The following is a 20,336-nucleotide window of genomic DNA, read 5'->3' as shown; positions in this document are numbered from 1 at the left end:
TGCCTGCTGATCATATAACTAGTCCCTGCTTATCGACACTCTACCACTAAATCATAAAGCAAACACTCCAAAACACAGTACCCTGTTTAAATCATTTATATGTAATCTCAGAGTGTATTTGCTCCTTCTATAAACATGAGGAGTGTGCTGAGATGATAGTTCCATGTTAAATCAGAGAAATAGAGAATGGAACAAAACCCATTTCACTTCCTTAACAGAAATTTTAAAAAGCTTGAGCCTCCTGCATGCAAAATAGCTCAGTGGGCCTTCCCTACTCTTCAGGAGTCTGTTCAATAGGTGTCATTATCTCTGTTTTACAATTGTGAATCTGAGAATTTGAGACATTAAACTTTTCGGGGTTATTTCTACTCCAAGATTAAATTTGAGACAAAAATAAAAGATCCTTGATACAGGCTGTACATTTAAACTAGGAGATTTTTTTTTTTTTTTTTTACTTTCTGAATCTGCAAACTTTGAAAACAATGCTAATGCCCACATGGTGACCTTAAGCAAGGGCTTTTTAAACCTCCCTGCTGATCGATGTATGAATCATTGACAATTCTCCCTCTCAGCAGTGCTATGAGTTAAGAATTCTATGATCCTGGCCAAATTTGGTCTTCTTTGGGCAGTAGAGAGTGGTTGTTTTTCTTATGATTTTAGAAAAGGAATACTTGAATACTTTCTTCAGATGAAATAGTGAACACATATTGAAGATTAAAAAGTGCTGAGAGGGTCCTCCAAGTCCCTGTTTTCCAATCTGTCCTTGTCCTCAGCAGTGGTGGTGCCAGTGCCTGCTCACAGGGAGATGGAGATAGTTAATCTGGTTTAAAGGGTGAGGGGTAAGCACTTGCACTTGAACTCTTACTAAGTGACAAAGTTTTATTATATATAAGATATTTGTCTTTTGATAGAAATGGATTATAATTATTACAGCTTGTTATAGGGTATAGTATATTATATCTAACATTATGGTTCAGGTTATAGGTTGTTGTTATTATAGGCTTCATTAGAGGGTGTTCTGTAGGTTCGGTAATTGTGATTATTTGTTTTATTTCTGTTATACTGGCTACAAAGTCAGGGTCTCACACATGCTAGAGATTTTCATTAATTATTACTTTTTAAATTTATTTGGGGATCCTCAGATCTGGGGTAATGGATATAGGGTATGGGTGGATTATGGCTCCCTCTACCAAGAGACCAGTTTTCTCCCCTCATCCTAAGCCTCTCTGCAGCCTCACAGGCAGTTTGAACAGTGCTGCTGTCACTGTGACTGGCTCCCCGGGCATAAGGAACTACAGCCTCTTGCCCCAAATCCATTCCCCAGAATTTCCTGAGGACTCATGAAACCAAATCCACAAAACCCTCTCTGTTCCTTGGGGAACAGGGAGATGAGTAGATGAGAAGAGAAAATACACTATTAAATTAAGTTATCAGGCCTGGGCATACTTGGGTCACCTTCCTCAATCCAGACTGCTGCCTCTGAAGTTTCTGTCACATATTTACAAAAGGGCTCAGAGCCTCTCTCTCTCTTTCCCCAGCATCGGGAAAGAATTTGAAAGTGACTGATGGTTTTCTTTTTCTCCTGGAACCTCTTATATTTCCTTCTGTACTCAATCCAAAGGATAGCCTCTGTCAGGCAGAAAAAAATGGAGGCTGAAGAGGCAGGGCCACGTGACCAACAGCTAAGCTCCTGTCCTTGACACAGGCTTAAGCCTTGATCCTGCTGGAGACAAGGCTGGTGCATTGCTATGAGGAGAAATGCCTTCTCAATGCTCAGACTCCGCGCGACTCTTGTGGTAGGCTTCAAGGATTTGACTACGAATACTTACGGAATCCTCTCCTTGTTTGTGATTAATGTTGTGATGACACTATATGTTGCAGTGAGAGGTGGCCTTCATTCTGCACCAACAAGAGGAAAAAGTGCTATTGGTGTTATCCTCAAACCTTGACCAATTCATGCATTCACTCATTCATTCGCTTGCCCATGGGTCAGGCATGTGCAAAGCAGTGGAGATGCAGAGACAAGAAAACAAAATCAGCCTAGTGGCTCTTTGGGCACTGAAGGTCTGCTGTGGGAAGGGAAACCCACGTGCATGCTTGCCCACATTTTTCTAAACAGGATATATATATTCTCAAAAGTTTAAAAGCTGCTAGTTCTCAGGGAAAGACCTATTACAAAACTTTTGTGATAAACGTAGAGTATATTACTTTGATTGGAGTGGAGGGTGGTGGTAGGATACTCAGGGGAAAATGGGAAGTCCCAAGAGGAACAATTGTCACTGCCTGACTAAATGTCACTGCAGTTGGGCACAAGAAGCAGCAATGATTTCTTTGGGGTGTTTTGACCTGATGCCTGAGAATAGAAAGGTGAATGAAAACCTTTTTGGAAATGAGAAGAGGACCAGTCTATGGAGAGGTCTGAATGAAGAGGCTTGGTCCTGAAGGTGCAGGGGGTCTGCCAGGGTTCTGGGGAGGTGAAACAAGTGTTCTTCCTCCCCTCCCCCATTGTCCGTTCATTATCAGAGCATCAGTGTGTCCTTTTATAATGTTATACTTGAATACCTTGACTCCCAAGGCTGGAAAAGTTGCACAACCAACCCATGGCTGGGGTGGTGAATGTAACGGTCAGTAATTACCTGATAATCCATTGACTGTGTCTAGCTTGAGCTCCTTAAGAACAGGAACTGGGTCCTATTCACTAACAAGACCAACAGTCCCAATAAATACTGGTATTTACATTACACAAAGCACTGCCTGGAGGCCTTATTTATTTGTTTAGAAAAAGGAAAAAGAAGGTTTATTGCTTTTCTAGCAAAGGAGAAACACAGGAGACCCCGGTCCTCAAGGCTGTGATGCTGCCTATCAAGAGGAGTAGGGGAGGGTAAGTGGTTCAACAGGTTATTCAAAGGCTACACTCCACCTGCTCTGTCTGGAGTTGCAATTTACTGGTTAATTGTGGAGGACTTAATCTGATGGTCTCTGCATCCACCCTTTGCCTCCCAACATAAGATCCTACCTATTTCTTCACTTCTTGGAGATGGGCTAGATTTTTACTTGCTCTGGCCAATACAGTATGGCAGAAGTGAGTCTTAAGAGGCTTGGAGTGCTGCCTTTGCCCCGTTGAAGCTCTGAGACTCATGTCTGGGCTATCCTGCTGGGGAGACCACATGGAGAGAGGCTGGTGGACCAGAGAGGCCCCAATACATGCTGGCCTTAGTGGCCCTCTGAGTTACCACCAAACATTTATGCAGTGAAGTGATCTTGAACCCATGATCTAGCTGCCCTGGCCAGTACCACACTAACACCTGTCAGAAAGCACAGAATACTGATTAAATAATGGGTGGGATATTTTAAGCCTCGAAAAAAATTTTTTTTAATTCACTAAGTTTTGTAGGGACTTGGTCTAGAGCTATAGAAAGTTGATAAGGTGGCAGGTGGATGATACACAACAGCTATGTGTAGATAATAAGTGAGTGAGTGAGTTGGACTCCCTTCCAAATAGATGCAAATGATCTGTTGGGGGTGCTAGCTTAGTTGGGGTGTACTCATCTGAGTAGGGGGAGTGCAGGGAAACACTTCAGCCTGTTTGGGCTACGCTGATGATTTCTGCATGGGTACTTGCTAGAGGATGAATGGAAAATTCCTTCCTGTGTCACAGATGGGAAAGTGATCACAGTTACCACTGGTGACAGAGTGCACAGGGCCAGGGAGTTGGGGTGCACAGGGCTGCCCACAGCGGACAGGACAGCTTCCTAGGCAGTGGCTTCTGAGAGCAGGGCATTTCCTTCAACATCTGTGGCCACAGGGAGCACCATCAAGCCACAGAAGAAAAATCTAGAAAAAGTCCTAAGCTGGAAAGGTTTTGTATTTACATAGGATCCCGAGGAGCTTCTGAGACTCTCCTGAGTCACTTGACCTTACTGACCATTATGAGATGGCACATATGTGTGAGGGACACTGGCTGGGGTGGCTGTATGAGAACATAGGTAGGATCCTGAGCCTTGGTGGCCCCTAGCTGTGGAAACTTCCCTAAGGGCAGCCACTGGAGGATTTTTAGCAGATTTGATGTGATCTGACTTGTGAGATTTAGACTTCGAAGGACCATTGACCTTCCAGGTCTCCAACTCTGACCCCTCATAGCAGGCACTGCTGGGAACTATGCAAAAGGGCATTTCTCTGAGATGACCCAGTGTTCTCTGTCCATCCATTCTCTGCCATGCTAGAGATTTTCAAGGTGTTAGTGCTAAGATCAGGGCGATTATGTACTCTTTAATTCATTAACTTGTTCTTCAGGCATTGATTTGGGCACAGATGCTTGGGTTAGCATTTTCCTCACGCAATGAGTGATAAAATTCTTTGCTTAGCTGAGCTTTAGTCAGGGTCCTGAAGCTTCTCTTAGGCTCGTCTGTGCACTTCCTTGTAAAATCCAGTTTTAACCAAGAACCCTGCTAAGTCGGTCTGGCAAGAATCCCCACCCTGCAGATCTGAGTAGGTTCCGTTCCTCCACTTCCCCAGGTGGTATTTGATGGTCCTGGTCTGTTTTTAGCAAGAATCCTATTAGGTCACTTTAGGCAGAGTCTTTCCCACCACTGACGTTTCCTCATAGTAATTTTCTGTTCCCTGACCCCCACCTGCTCCATGGCTACACAATCTCATCTACCCATGCTGCAGTCGGAATCGAGCCCCATTTCTCTTCCCCATAATAAAATCCCATTGCTATGTAGGAGGTACCCACCATGTTGGTCTGCCTTGCCTTGCTTGAATACTTTTTTATTTAATATCAGGATACAGATACATAGTGCCTTAGATCTCTATAGATACCTGCTTATTCTGATAATGTATGCCAAATAGGCTCTCAAGATAAGGATGGATTTTCAGAAATAGTTTAGAAACATTTCTGAGTTGGCAAATTGTGATTTCCTGCCACATGTTTCTGAAGTCTCAGAACAAAATATTAAGGGGACTTCTCTGAGTAGGGTAGAGACTGTTCTGGAATGCATTAGACTTCAGAGGCCAGAGAAGGTTTGCTTATCCCTGTACGATTTATGACATTTTTAATCAAGAAGCAGGATCTGCAAGATTTTTTCCAATTTCAAATGAAGGCAAAATTTATGAGTGGTCAGATGAATTGGCCATCTCTTTCTGGAGACTATTTCATTTCCAGCTTTCATTTAGAGTAGTGATTGATTTATCCCCTTGGTTAAGTGCCACACAGTCAGCCCTGAGCAAAGGCATACATGGGATGTTTATTAGGCGGAGCATGAGCCGGTGGGCTCTGGTGGGCTCCCCTGTCCCCTCTGCCAGGATACACAGAGCTGACTGAAAGCCGGGCTCATCCAAAGCAGGAATAAGTGCCAAGCCATTTGAAGCCTCTCCAAGAATCCCAAAGAGGAACTCGGCGCTATAGAAAGACTCTTTGAATCTACTTTTCCCATCTTCTCTATATAGATTTTGTTGCAATATTCTACCCCCAGCTTTGGCCTCTCTCTTAATTCTCTCTAGATATCTCTATAAGTAGCAGAACAACAAATTCTCATCCCTTTCTGTCTTTTCCCTTACCTCTTTGAGTTTAGCTTTTTATTATGTCAATCAAAATCTTTTCCCTTTCCTTTCATTACCTGACTGAGCCAGATAAAGAAGATCCAGTGGTGAATTTAACCAGAATTTTTCCTCCATCAACAAGAAGGTGTGGCGTTGGCTAGGAAGAATTCTGAGTTCTGTGCCCAGGGCTTTTGGAGTCTTTCTACCTGCTGGTCTTCTGAGAACTGTCAATACAAGCCTACAGGGGATGATAAACTGTGCAGAGCAGAGAGGAGGTGTCACCAGAAGCCATCCTGCACGAGCCAAGTGACCCCACAACAGCTGTCCACAGATGCAGTGGCAAGCCTAGGAAAGCCTTGCAGAACCTGGTACAGATCAGTACAATCGCCCGGCTCTCCTGCAGACTTGTGTGAATTAATACATGCTTATTGTTTTCATTTATTAAGTTCTGGGGGTCTTTTTGTTATGTAGCCATGTTTTGGTGATAGCCAGTGAGAGTTATCACCTATTTTAGATTCATCACAACTCAGGGCAATGTCTACTTCCATCTCACCCCATCCCAAGTGGATATCTTTGACTACTGTGGATTTTCCTTTCAGACAAATTTCTTAACCAACTAATTAGGCATCAGCCTTAATTTTGTCTTATGACTTATTTTTCCTCTTGCTTATCTTATAAGAGGTTCCTATTGTTATCTTGAACCTGCCTCCACCAAAATAATGTCCCACTGTAACATGTAGGAGAACTCAGCATGGCTCATAGAAAAACAGAACTTTTGAAATGTCTACATAAAAATCAATAACATCAATTTTTAAACCAACTTAGGCACTTTCTTCTGTGACAGTTTAAAACTGTCCAAATAAAGAAATAATTGAGTGTGATCCAAGGGAGAAAGTAGCCAACCAGGTTAGAGGTACTCCCCACTTTCACCCCCAAAGCTCCCTGCCATCTCCACACCTACATTCTAGGCCTCTGTGCCTGGCCAATCTGCCCTCTCTACAGAATTGCCAGCTTCCTGAGGTCGGCATCTGTACCAGGCATCCCCCCCAAGACCTCACTGATCACCAAGGTTGCTGGTTCTTGGTCATAAATACTGCCAATTCCTTGCCCAAAGGGTCCTTAAAAAAGGGTAGAGCTAACTAGTTGTCCCTTCTAATGGGTGGGGATTTGGCACCGCTGCCTGCCTGGTCCTCTTCCCCTCTTTCTCCTTGATTACTGTCAGGGTAGGTCGTCTGTCCCAACCCCAGGGAGTCTATTTCATTTCCTAATTACCTTCCCTGCTGAGAGCATTCTTGTTGCTATAGCTAACCCAAATTTCTCCTTCTGTAGCTTCAGGCCATTGCTCCTTAGTTGAAATCCTCTGAAAGGAAAAATAATTCCCTTGATTAATTTACTTTGTGATCTCAAAGCTGTTTATACATCACTATTTGTGCTTCCCTAGAGTCTCTTTTTGCTAGATTAGAGGAATAAGATGTCTTTCTGCATTTCTTCCCTGTGCCTAATTTTTTGGTTTACAAACCTCTAATGTCTTTCTAGGTGCTGTGTTTAGACACTTTTCTTTCGGGGCTGATGTATGATGATTGTTCTCATTTACTGAATATCAACTCCGTGTGTCAGGCTCTGGGCTAAGTATGCACACAAACATTATTTTGTGTGACTCTCAGAATGAGATGAGTGTTGTTATGAACACTATTACATGAAGACACTGATGTCTGGAAAGGTTTATAGCCTCCTCAAGTTCACTCGGCTGGTGAGCAGCAGGACTGGGCTTCTGGAAGAGGTCAGGAGTGATCTCATCATACCATTCTGAGTCACGCTCTGAACAGTTGCTTGATGTTCTCTTCAAACGTGGGACTGTACATGATCTTTTCATGATTCTCCTTCAGCCTAAATGACACTGTCTTCTTCTCTTTTAATATTTTATTTTCCCATGCTAACAAAAGTGAGTGCTTTTAAAGAGTCAGATGTTGTGGGTGTGAGAATCATTTTGAGCATGTGTGGACTCTTGGACCTTGGGCAGCTTATTTTCCAATATGTGAAATGGGAGAGTAATTGTGCTTATTGTAATGTTCACATGACATACCCATGAAGCACTATATCCTTTAAACCACATTTTATCACTCAGAATAATTTATCTTGTTACTATAAATTTGTTATCATTGTCATTAATTTTGAGAGTGAGAAATAGAGGTGTAAAGAACTTGATGAACCCAGCAATATAAGAATAGTGTCCATTATAGGGTGTGAAAGCTTAATCTGGACTTGGAATTTGAAATTCTACACTTGACCTTAATCTGTGGAACTTATGTGACTGTGGGTGTGATGTACTGAATTGAATTCCTCCAAAATTCATAAGCGGAAGGCCTGATGTAGTTGTCTTTGGAGTTAGGGCCTGTAGGAGCTAATTAAGGTTGAATGATGTTGGAAGAATGGGATATTAATCCTGAAAGACTGGTGACTTTGTGGAAAAGGAAGAGGAGAGATGGGTCTCTTTCTATGTGCATGCACCAAAGACAAGCCATGTGAGGGCTCAGTGACAAGGCAGGCTTGGGAGCCACTTCAGACAGGTGGTTGGGTAAGATGTCCCTGGGGGAAGAGCTTTGGAGCAGAAACATGGGTACCGGAAAGGAGTGATTCTAAACTTGTTGTCTCTTTGTCAAGTAAGCATAATAAAACTATTTCATAGGATTATTGTGTGACATAAATGGATGTTGCATAACCAATGTTTAGTAAAGTTTCATAGCACATAATAAGTACTCAAAGAATATTACCTGTGGCAATGGTGATGGTGATGGTGATAATGGTGGTGGTGATGATGAGTGATATTATCCCAGGTCTTGAAGGAATCAAAAGGTCAATAAACTCTCATAGGAATCTGAAAGTCAGCCCCATGTGTTTTCATAAAGTTTTATTGAAACACAGCCACGCCTCCTTTTTTAATATCATTATTTTTTTAAAGATGAACATAATATCTTATTTATTTTATTTATTTTTATATGGTGCTGAGTATCAGACTTAGTGCCTCACATGTGCAAGGCAGGCACTCTACTGCTGAGCTATAACCCCAACCCAGCCACAGCCCTTTGATTTAATGTGTTGTCTCTGGATGCTTTTGTGTTACAAAGACAGAATTGAGTAACCATGACAGACACTATATGGGACACAGAGTACCCATCTCTTGCTAGTCCATTCTCGTCATGGGCAGCAGAGGGATATTCCTAAATGCAAATTGGACTGTAGCCCACTATGTCACCTCCATCAGTGGTTCACTGTCATCCAGCCTCCTTTGCATAGTATCCCAGTTCTTCATGGTCTGGCTCCAGCCTTCTCTTCAGCTTTCTACCTGACTCATGACTCAGGAAAGCTGGACTTCATTCTCTCTTCCCTTCCTGTGTTTCTGTCTGGTTGTTCCCTCCATTTGAAATACCTTCCTTTCCTAGTTACCTACCCTCATCTTTTTGGCTCCCACTTACCTTTAAGACCCCTTTTCCCAAAACAGCACTGTCTGACAGTCACCTGTGCCACCCCTGCCCCCTGCAATGTTGGAGCCCCTCCTCACTTACACTCTGGTATCTTCTGCATGTATTTATCCTTGCCTTCTGACTTTCTTTTCAGTTGTCTCCATTGATTGGAATGAGACCAGCTCAAAGGGCTTAAATAGTGAGGAATATTCAGACTCTGAAATGGGAATACTGCAGATGCTCAGGCGTCCAGGGTAGCCTACTTTGAAGATTTCACTCAGTCTCTCTGTGTTCTCTGTCCCCTCAGCATTGCCTTCATGCTCAAGCTGGACATGGGATGACTGTGTTGGGGCTTCAAATGTGATACCCCAAAGCATGGCAGCTTTGTGGGCTGAGAATTTGGAACTGAAAGAAATTGGAAGATCTCAGAACCAAGGACCTTCTGACCTTACATCCTCAATCTTTTTTCTCCCCTGAAGCCAGTAAGTCATAGAATGGTCTTCCCTGTGGTGGGACATAGAAACTAGAATCCCTCTCCTTGAAAGCAAGCCATAAAATATAATAAGGTCATTCCTGTCTCCCTGGAAGACGTTGATTCCAGAGGGATTCTGCCCCATGCCCAGGAGACAGGAGATTGTACAGAGAAGCCAAGAAGAATTTGAGTAGAAACTGCTGCTGGGTTCCCCCTCACTCTGTTAGTAGATATTAAATGCTTTTTTTTCTAATTACATTTCTTCACAGTTGTCCATTTTTTTTTCATAAAACCTATGCATAAAAATAGGAATTTTCCCTGGGTCTTTGGGTCTTCCTTTCTGAAGTCTCCTGTGTCACATAAAACTTTGATTAGATAAATTTGTTATGCTTGGCAGACAGTGGATGCTGCTGCCACACTAGGAGGTCTCTTCTCTGGGCACTGGACTCATTGCCTCCTTTACCTCCGAAGTTACTTCCAACGTTAACTCCATGGTCTCTGCTGCTGAACCAGAAGTCTCATGTCAATCAACTGCCACCTGCACCACTACCGCCATTGCTGCTGCCAGCCTGAGGTCACCTGAAGGTCTTCTTTCTGGTGCTACTGCCATAGAAGACACTGCTGCCCAGGATGCAACTGAAGCCGACACTGGTGCTGACCCCTGGAGATCACCGGGTGATGTTGCCCCCATAGATGCAGTTCCAGCTGCCACTGCAGCCACTGCTGCTGCTGACCTGCTGCCTGCTGCCAACAACCACCCCCATGATGGTTGCTACCATGGCCTGGAGGAGTGCTTCAAGGGAGACTCCAGGTTTGGTTGCATGTGGCTGCACCCATTTGGGGACACCATCCAGGGCCTGGGACCTGGGTGCCAGCAGTTTACTACCACAAGAGCCTCTGTCTGAGGACTCCAGCTGGGACCTGCAGATCTAGTGTGGGGGGTGCCTGTGGGTTTGGAGGAGCCTGGGGTCTTCCTGCTGAGAGTGCTGGTGGCCCTTGTCTTGCTGCTGCATCTCGGGGTTTGCATGAATGGATCCCTGGTGGTCTCTCTGCAAGTAGGAGCAGCTCTGAGATCTTGGGACTGCAGCATGGTTGAGCCTGAGGTATCAGAAGCCCAGATTGGTGGGATAGAGACTAGGTTTGCAAGAGCTGATCTGGGTTTGGTGATCCTGAGAGACATCAGAGACAGGGCTGAGAAACTGTTGAACACTGCCAGAGACAGTTCAACTTTCCAGCAAGATTTATTTTATTTTATTTTTCAATTTGCTAATCTCTCTATTATATTCAGAACAGGATGTTTTTATGCATTAGTGTGTAGAGGACAATGATATATAAATGGTGTTTTGCATTTTTGTTATAGTCTTATGTCTTTAATTTTTTCTCTTTGTTCATATTCTTCCTCTCTCTTATCTATTTTCTTGGATTTTGTTTTCAATTTTTCTCCAGTCAGCAGCCAATGTCTGTCAGCTCCTCTTCCATTCTTCCTATGAATTTTTACTTCTAGCTTCTCTCTTCCTCCCTCACAAATATCACGTACTATACTACCTCTGTTCTCTTATCCACCATTTCAAATTGTAAACCGTTTAAAGAAATTTTTTGTTTATATTATAGATAGTTATTGAACTTATCATTTTGGTTTAATGTGAGAAAGCAGTAGACACCTTAGTGGGAGCTATTAGGTTTAAGGCTATATATTGTTTACACTGTGTGCTGTTGATATTGGTCACACCATTAAAAATGAAGGACTGGAAACCTTCAGGGACATTATAGGTCTACAAGGTAGAATTTATGCTGCCTTAGATTCATACTTCTAGATGGGAAAACACACTAACAACATGAAAAAAAAAAAAGAAAATAATGTGCTCCAAACAAACCAAGATGCTTCAACAACAGAAGCCACTGATAACACAGTAGAAGAAATGTCCAAGAAAGAGTTCAGATTGTACATAAATTGATATGTGAAGTAAAGGATAGTATAAGGAGTGAAATCAAAGAAAATACAGGAAGTGAAAGACTACTTCAATAAAGAGTTAGAGATCATGAAAAAAAAAAAAAGCAGGAATCCTCAAAATGAAGGAATCAGTAAACCAAATTATAAATTCAATAGAAAGCATCACCAACAGACTATACCACTTGGAGACAGAACTTCAGACAGTGAAGACAAAATATATAATCTTAAAAGTAGAATTGATCATGCAGAGAAGATGGTAAGAAACCATGAACAGAACATCCAAGAATTATGGGATAACATGAAAAGACCAAATTTAAGAGTTATTGGAATAGATGAAGGAGCAGAGACACAAACCAAAGGAATACACAATCTTTTCAATGATGTAATAGCAGAAAATTTCCCAAACCTAAAGAACAGAATGAAAAATCAAATACAAGAGGCTTACAGGACCCCAAATGTACAAAATTACAGCAGACCCACACCAAGACACATTATAATGTGAATGACTAACACAGAGAATAAAGATAATATCTTAAAGGCTGTGAGAGAAAAAAAAATCAAATTATTTATAGGGGGAAACAATTTGGATCTCAACTGATTTCTCAACCCAGACCCTCAAAGCCAGGAGGTCCTGGAATAATATAGTTCAAGCTCTGAAAGAAAACACATGCCAACCAAGAATTTTATATTCAGCAAAATTAAGTTTCAGATTTGAAGATGGAATTAAAACTTTCCATGATTAACAAAAATTAAAAGAATTCACAACTAGACAGCCTACACTACAGAGTATTCCAACAAAATATTCCATGAGGATGAAGAGGGAAAAAAAGGTGAAGACCAGCAAAGTGAGAATCTACTCTAAAGGGACATTCAACCAAATGAGAAACTAAGACAAAACCAAACCCAGAAATAAGTCAAAATTACACAAATCATATCTCAATAATAACCTTGAATGTTAATGGCCTAAGCTTATCAATCAAAAGACTTATGATGGCAGATTGGATTAAAAAGCAAGGCCCAACAATATGCTGTCTCAAGAGCCTCAACTCATGGACAAAGACATCACAGGCTGAAGGTGAAAGATTGAGAAAAAACTTGTCACTCATATGAATTGCGTAAACAAGCAGACGTTTCCATTCTCATCTCCAAAAAAGTAGACTTCAAACCAAAGTTAATCATAAGAGACAAAGAAGAACATTTCATACTTCTTTAGGGAAGTATATATAAGCAAGACATAACAATGATAAATATTTATGCCTCAAACAATGGAACATCTATGTACATCAACAAACCCTTCTTAATTTCAAGAGTCAAATAGATCACAATACAGTAATATTGGGTGACTTTAATACACCTCTCTCACTACTGGACAGGTCTTCCAAACAAAAACTAAATAAGGAAACTATAAACTAAATAATAAATCACTAATTTAGACTTAACAGACATATATAGAATATTTCATCTGTCAACGAGCAAATATACTTTCTTCTTGGCAGCACATGGCTCTTTCTCTAAAATAGACCATATCTTAAGCCACAAAGCAATTTTTAGTAAATACAAAAAAACAGAGATAATACCCTGAATTCTGTCAGACCACAATGAAATGAAATTAGAAACCAATGATAAAATAAAAAATACAAGCTACTGTAATAAATGGAGATGAAATAATACACTATTGAATGATGAATGGATAGTAGAAGAAATCAAGGATGAAATAAAAAAATTCTTAGAGGTAAATGGTAACACTGATACAACATATCAAAATCTCTGGGACACTCTGAAGGCAGTACTAAGAGGAAAATTTATTGCATGAGTGCATTCATTAAAAGAATAAAAAGTCAACAAATAAATGACATAACACTACATCTCAAAGCCATAGAAAAAGAAGAACAAATCAATACCAAAAGTAGTAGAAGACAGGAAATAATTAAAATCGAGAGGAAATCAATGAAATCAAAACAACAGAAACAATTGAAAAAATTGACAAAACAAAAAGTTGGTTCTTTGAAAAATAAATAAAATAGATAAACCCCTGGCCATGCTAACAAAGAGAAAAAGAGACAAAACTCAAATTATTAAAATACAAGATGAAGGAGGTAATATCACAATAGACATATCTGAAATACAGAAGATAATTAGAAACTATTTTGAAAATTTATACTCCAATAAAATAGAAAATATTGAAGACATTGACAAACCTCTAGAGACACATGACCTACCCAAACTGAATGAGGAGGTCATACACGATTTAAACAGATCAATTTCCAGTAATGAAATAGGAAATGCCATCAAAAGCCTACCAAACAAGAAAAGCCCAGGACCAGATGGATTCTCAGCCAAGTTTTACAAGACTCTCAACGAAGGATTAACACCAATACTCCTCAAAGTATCCCATGAAATAGAAAGTGAGGGAACCCTGCCAAACTCATTCTAGAAGGCTAATATCACCCTGTTACCAAAACCAGACAAAGATACATCATGGAAAGAAAACTGAAGACCAATATCCCTGGTGAACATAGATGCAAAAATTCTCAATAAGATTCTGGCACATTGCATACAAAAACATATTAAAAGTTAGTGCACCATGATCAAGTGGGGTTCATCTTAGGGATGCATGGTTGGTTCAACATGCAGAAACCAATAAACATAATTCATAATATTAATAGACTTAAAAACAAGAATCATATGATCATCTCAATAAATGCAGAAAAATCATTTGACAAAATACAGCCCATCTTCATGTTCAAAACATTAGAAAAACTATGGATAGTAGGAACATACCTCAACATTGTAAAAGCTATATATGCTAAGCCCAAGGCCAGGATCATTCTAAATGGAGAAAAATTGAAAGCATTCTCTATAAAACTGGAACAAGACAAAGGATATCCTCTTTTACCACTTCTACTCAACATTATTCTTGAAATTCTAGCCAGAGCAATTAGACAGAAGAAAGAAATTAAAGGGATACAAGTAGGTAAAAAAAGAACTCAAACTATCACTATTTGCTGATGATATGATTCTAGATCCAAAAAATTCCACTAGAAAACCTCTAGAACTAATATAAGAATTCGGCAAAGTAGCAGCTATAAAATCAACACCCATAAATCAAACACATTCCTACACATCAGTGATGAATCCACTGAAAGAGAAATTAGGAAAACTACCTCATTCACAATAGCCTCAAAAAACAAAAAAACAAAACAAACAAACAAACAAACAAACAAAAAACTGGGAATCAATCTAACAAAAGAGGTGAAAGACCTCTCCAATAAAAACTGCAGAACACTAAAGAAAGAAATTGAAGAAAACCTCAGAAGATGGAAAGATCTCTCATGCTCCTAGATAGGTAGAATTAATATTGTCAAAACGGCCATACTACCAAAAGTGTTATTCAGATTTAATGCAATTTCTATTAAAATCCCAATAGCATTCTTCATAGAAATAGGAAAAGCATTCATGAAATTTATCTAGAAAAATAAGAGACCCAGAATAGCCAAAGCAATTCTTAGCAAGAAAAGTGAAGCAGGAACCATCACAATACCAGACCTTAAACTATACTACAGCTATAGTAACAAAAATGCCAGAGTATTGACACCAATGTAGACTTATAGACCAATAGTACAGAATAGAGAACACAGAGACAAACCTACATAAATATGGTTATAGTATCACTAGACAAAGGTGCCCAAAACATTCATTGGAGAAAAGATAGCCTGTTCAACAAATGGTGCTGGCAAAACTAGAACTCCATATGTAGTAAACTGAAATTAAGCCTCTATCTCTCACCCTACCCAAAAATCAACTGAAAGTGGATCAAAGACTTAGGCTCTAGAACAGAGACACTGTGCCCAACAGAAGAAAAAATAGGCCCAAATCTTCCCCACATCAGCCTAGGATCTGACTTCCTTAACAAGACACCTAAAGCATAAGAAGTAAAATCAACATTCAATAGATGGGATGGATTCAAATTAAAAAGCTTCTTCTTAGCAAAGGAAACAATTAATAAAAATGAGGAGTGAGCCTACAGATTGAGAGACAATCTTTACCACATGCGCCTCCAATAAAGCATTAATCTCTAGGATATACAAAGAACTCAAAAAACTTAACACGAAAAAAAAATCCAAATAATCCAATCAATTAATGTGCTAAGGAACTGAACAGACACTTCACAGAAGAAGAAATATAATTGATCAACAAATATATGAAAACGTGTTCAACATCTCTAGCAATTAGAAAAATGCAAATTAAAACTACTCTAAGATTTCCTCTTACTCTTGTCAGAATGGCAATTATCAAAAATATAGGAAACAATAAATGTTGGTGAGGATGTGGGGATAACTACACTCATACCTTGCTGTTGGGACTGCAGATTGGTGCAACCTCTTTGGAAAGCCGTATGGAGATTACTCAGAAAACTGGGAATGGAACCACCATTTGACCCAGCTATCCAACTCCTCAGTTTATACCCAAAGGACTTAAAATCAGCTTACTACAGTAATGCAGTCACATCAATGTTTATAGCAGTTCAATTCACAATAGCTAAACTATGGAACCAATGTAGGTGTTCCTCAATAGATAAAAGGATAAAGAAAATGTGGTATATATACTCAATGCAATATTACTCAGCTTTAAAGAAGTGTGAAATTATGGCATTTGCCAGTAAATGGATGGAGTTAGAGAATATCATGCTAAGTGAAATAAGCCAACCCCACAAAACCAAGGGCTGAATGTTTTCTCTAATATGTGGATGCTAATTCACAATAAGGCAGGGGGCACTAGAGAAGAATAGCATTACCTTAGATTAGGTAGAGGGAAGTGATGGGAGGGGATAGGAAAGATAGTAGAATAAAACAGACATTATTACTTTATGTATATATGTGACTACATGACCAATATGATTCTTCAACAGGTGCACTCAGAAAAATGAGAAACTATATCCCATCTATGTATGATATATCAAAGTGCATAAATGGTTTCTACTGTCATGTATAACTAATTAAAGCAAATAAAAAATTAATTAAAAATTATTATGGTTTTTATTTTTTATATGTCTTTTGTTATAGGAGTGCCCACCATGACCTTTATGATGGTTGAGAAAAAGGATCATGTCAATATGTTCCTGCAGCTGTAATAGTGTCATTACATCCAGAGTCCAGAAAGAGAGAAAACAAATTTTCCCTCTTGTCTCATCGATGTCTTGGAATTCATGGGTCTGCTTCTGAGTCAATTCTGTTAGTTGGGAAGGCCACTTGCTGACCCTCTCAAGCCTGGGTCCTGCACTAATTGCTCACTGGAAAGGCTAAGGAGTTCCCCTTAGAACCACCATGCCCCGTCCTTGGGCCTTGGATGAGGTCAGCTTAACTTGAGGCTCAGGGGCAGCAGGAAGCAGACCTGGGTATTATTAGCAAGAATCTGTTTGGATGTAGGAAGAGGCTGTAGATACTGAATGAGCCACCAACGATGTCTTGTGCTGTGCTTGAATCCACCATCAATCAGATGGGTCTCCTTTAGCCTATGATATCGTCTCTGTCATTGTTATATAACGGTTCTTGATATGGTGTCAGATATATAAGAGGCATTAAGGAGAAATTGTTGAACGCCTAAGTTATAATGATATTAAAATATAATTTAACTGGAAGGAAGACAACCTCAAATGCAGAAATTCTATGTATATTTCACCACACTTTATTCTTTTCTGCATAGCCCATCTTGCCTTTATTATTACAGGTGATTTATGTCTTCTAAACTATAGAAACATTGTTTCCAAAAATTAAAATTAAGTGCCTAGTGGAGAAACAATGAGTGCTTTGGAAAATGCCCACTGACAAACAACTAATGGAAAGCATGTGAAGCTGTGGTCTCTGCCTTCTTCTGGGTGCAAATGGTGGCAATTAATGAAATTAAATACTGGAGGCTGCAATTCACCAAGTTCAGGTATTCTGAAGCTGTTGAGTGAATGAATTTCTGGGAATTTTAATCACCATTTTCAAAGTCCCTCCAGGGACAAAAACATTTAGACTTAATTAATACAACTTTCAGCACTCTGCCTCTCTCCGTGGGCCTGCAGGATCGCCGTGGAAACGTGCATGCACCCAGCCTCTTCAAGTCAGTCTTCTTTCCTATGAGCAACCTTTGCTTACAAGGCACCGAAACCAACTGGAGCCAGCATCAGGATTCTGGAGTCGCTGTCAGAGTCAAAGGAAGAGTTGACATGCAGGTCTTGTGAAGGAAGGGCAAACAAGGGCACCCAGTACTGAGTGCTCTGAACTCCAGCAAGATCGACTTGTTCCACCTTTTGCTTTTAATTCTCTTGGTTTGGGGGCATTGCTCTGTTGGGAGATGCCCTGGATGCAGATGCCTTTAAGTCCTGATGCACTGGGTTCTGAACAATCCTTGCGACCTGCAATAACTTGGGCTTTACCTCCACTTGGATAATGAGATGTGGCTCCAGGAGGAGGTGTCACTGGTGGGGTTGAGTTACACTCACCTGTTCCTTTGTAATTCTACCCCTTTGTCCTTTTGGGGATAGAATAACAGCCTTCCCCAATAACCCCCCCCCCCCGGGATTTGATTGACATCTAGGAAGGCCACACCCAAAGGCAGAGCAAGAGAAGGGGACAGACAAAGAGCATTTCCATGGAACATTCTATCCCAAACAGGGCAAAGGAGTAGGATTACAAAGGCATAGGTGAGTGTAGCTTCTGAGGACACACCTTCTACTTCCTGGGCTGGGACAACACCCAAGTCACCAGGAAATGTAGTGATCGGTCAGAGCCTCTTGCTTCAGGATGGAAGGAGTGGGTCATTAAGAGTGGCTGCCCACACTTCTTTCCTCTCATCCCTGATCTGAAAAGACAAGATGAAGGATGACATTAAAAATATCTTGCTTTATTTGGTTTGTGTTTGAACTTCTGAGTCACTGTTCTTGGGATTATCAGCAGTGAACTTAAGCCATATTCATTCCTTACAAGCACTGTGGACAGAATTTGAAGAACAAGTTTAATCAACAAGCACACACTATATGAAACTCTTGGGTGACAGAGGTATCTGATAGTTCTCAAGCAGAGAGCAAGTTTATGAGTGAATATTTCTGATCCAGGGCCTAAGTAATTTTAAAAACATTTGTGGGAGCTGTGTGTGGTGGTGCAGGCCTGTAATCCCAGTGACTTGGGAGGCTGAGGCAGGAGAATTGCAAGCTCAAGACCAGTCTTAGCAACTTAGCAAGGCCCTAAGCAACTTAGTAAGACCCTGTCTTAAAATAAAAAAAAATAAAAAGGGCTGAGGATGTGGCTCACCAGTTAGTAGCCTTAGTACCAAATAAGGAAAGAAAATAAAACATTTATGTAACTCTGGCATTTTTGAGTTCAAATCTTCAGGGGTTTCCATGGCTCTTAGAATATAATCTTCAGTCTTTATCAGGGCCAATAAAGTGGCTAATATGGTGGCCTTTAGACACATGTCACTATTTAAATTAATTAAAATTTGAAGTTCAATTCCTCAATCTTATTGGCCTCATTTTTTGGTGCTGAATAGCCACATCCATATGGGAGAACACAGATGTAGACCACTGCCATTATTCCAAAGAGTCCTGCTCACGGAGCCCAGCCCTGCCTACCTCACCACCTCACCACCTCACCAGGGACACCTTCTTACATTTTAGACCATCTCACATTGTCTCTGGCGCACAGTGCTGTCTCCCCCAGCCCCTTTCTCACCTTCCCTCTCTCCTGTGTTCACCTAACTCCTTAGGCTTCAGGTTAAGCTGTTTCTCAGAGAGACTTTCTTTGATCCTGGCTCTAATCTAAATTAGTTCCCCCAATTAGTTCCTCTCACAACTGACTCTCCTTTCCACTTGTACTACTTAGACTTATAGTTATTAAGGTATTTTCATTAGTAATGCCCAACTTCCCCCTTTAAGCTGTAAGCTCATGAAGAAAGTCACATCATGACTCTAATTCCAGTGGCCAACACATCTTGGGTGTTCCATAAATATTTGCTGATTGAATGCATGATTGAATAAGTCCTGCCATGTGTACCCTCCATGCGACACCCTTAATGTTCTCTTCTCATGTTTGTCTTCTTCCTCCCCTTACTTTACAGAGGGTCATGCCCAGATTCCCTTGGGGTCTGCTCCTCCAAGCTAGTTTCTAGAACCTCCCTCTGTGGCATATCTGTTCCATAACCACATGACTGGTACACACAGACCCCTGGGAAAGCAGAAAGTAAGTTGGCAGTAATGAAACTTTCTTGTCCAAGGTCCATGGCTTGTTTATTTTCCATAATAATAATTGGCAGGGTAAACTATTTTTTCTATATCTATGTAATTAATATGTCCACATTAGAAATCAATTATCCTTGATAATTACTATTGGTGCTATGGCTCATAAGCTGAACACCAATCTTGCTAATGAACTGAATGAGACATAATTTCTTGTTGTTCAAAGAGATGATCAACTCTAATCAGTAGTAAATTCAATCAAAACTTACTGACATCAATTGAAATCATATTAGAGTTTGTAAAAATAGGATAATTATACTCATAAGTTGCGGGTATTGTAACAACTCTAAGATGTGGACCTATTTGAATAAATGCTCACATTTGCTTGATCTGTGCTGGTAGGTGTAGAAACATATAATCTGCATAAATAAATTAGGCATCTGTTTTCCTCCTGCATAGCTCTTTAGTTCCATTGGATTCAATTAATTCAACCTCTTTTTTTTTTCCAAAGAGCTGAGAGTAACAGGCTACATAGATATTGATTGGGGGCCACTGAGGCAGGACGTGCTATGGTCCACATTTTTCTTCTGTGATTAGAACACTCTGCTTCTCTAGTGTTTGGAAAAATTGTCAAAATTTATTGAAGATGAAGGAAAGAAGATAGAAGGGCTGTCTTCAGATTTGGGAGAGGAG

This window comes from Marmota monax, unplaced genomic scaffold (genome assembly GCF_021218885.2).
Source record: "Marmota monax isolate L192 unplaced genomic scaffold, Marmota_monax_Labrador192_F-V1.1 WCK01_AAM20220418_F8-fsc00009, whole genome shotgun sequence".
In the NCBI taxonomy this organism is placed as follows: domain Eukaryota; kingdom Metazoa; phylum Chordata; class Mammalia; order Rodentia; family Sciuridae; genus Marmota; species Marmota monax.
Note: the sequence above shows the minus strand (reverse complement) of the source record.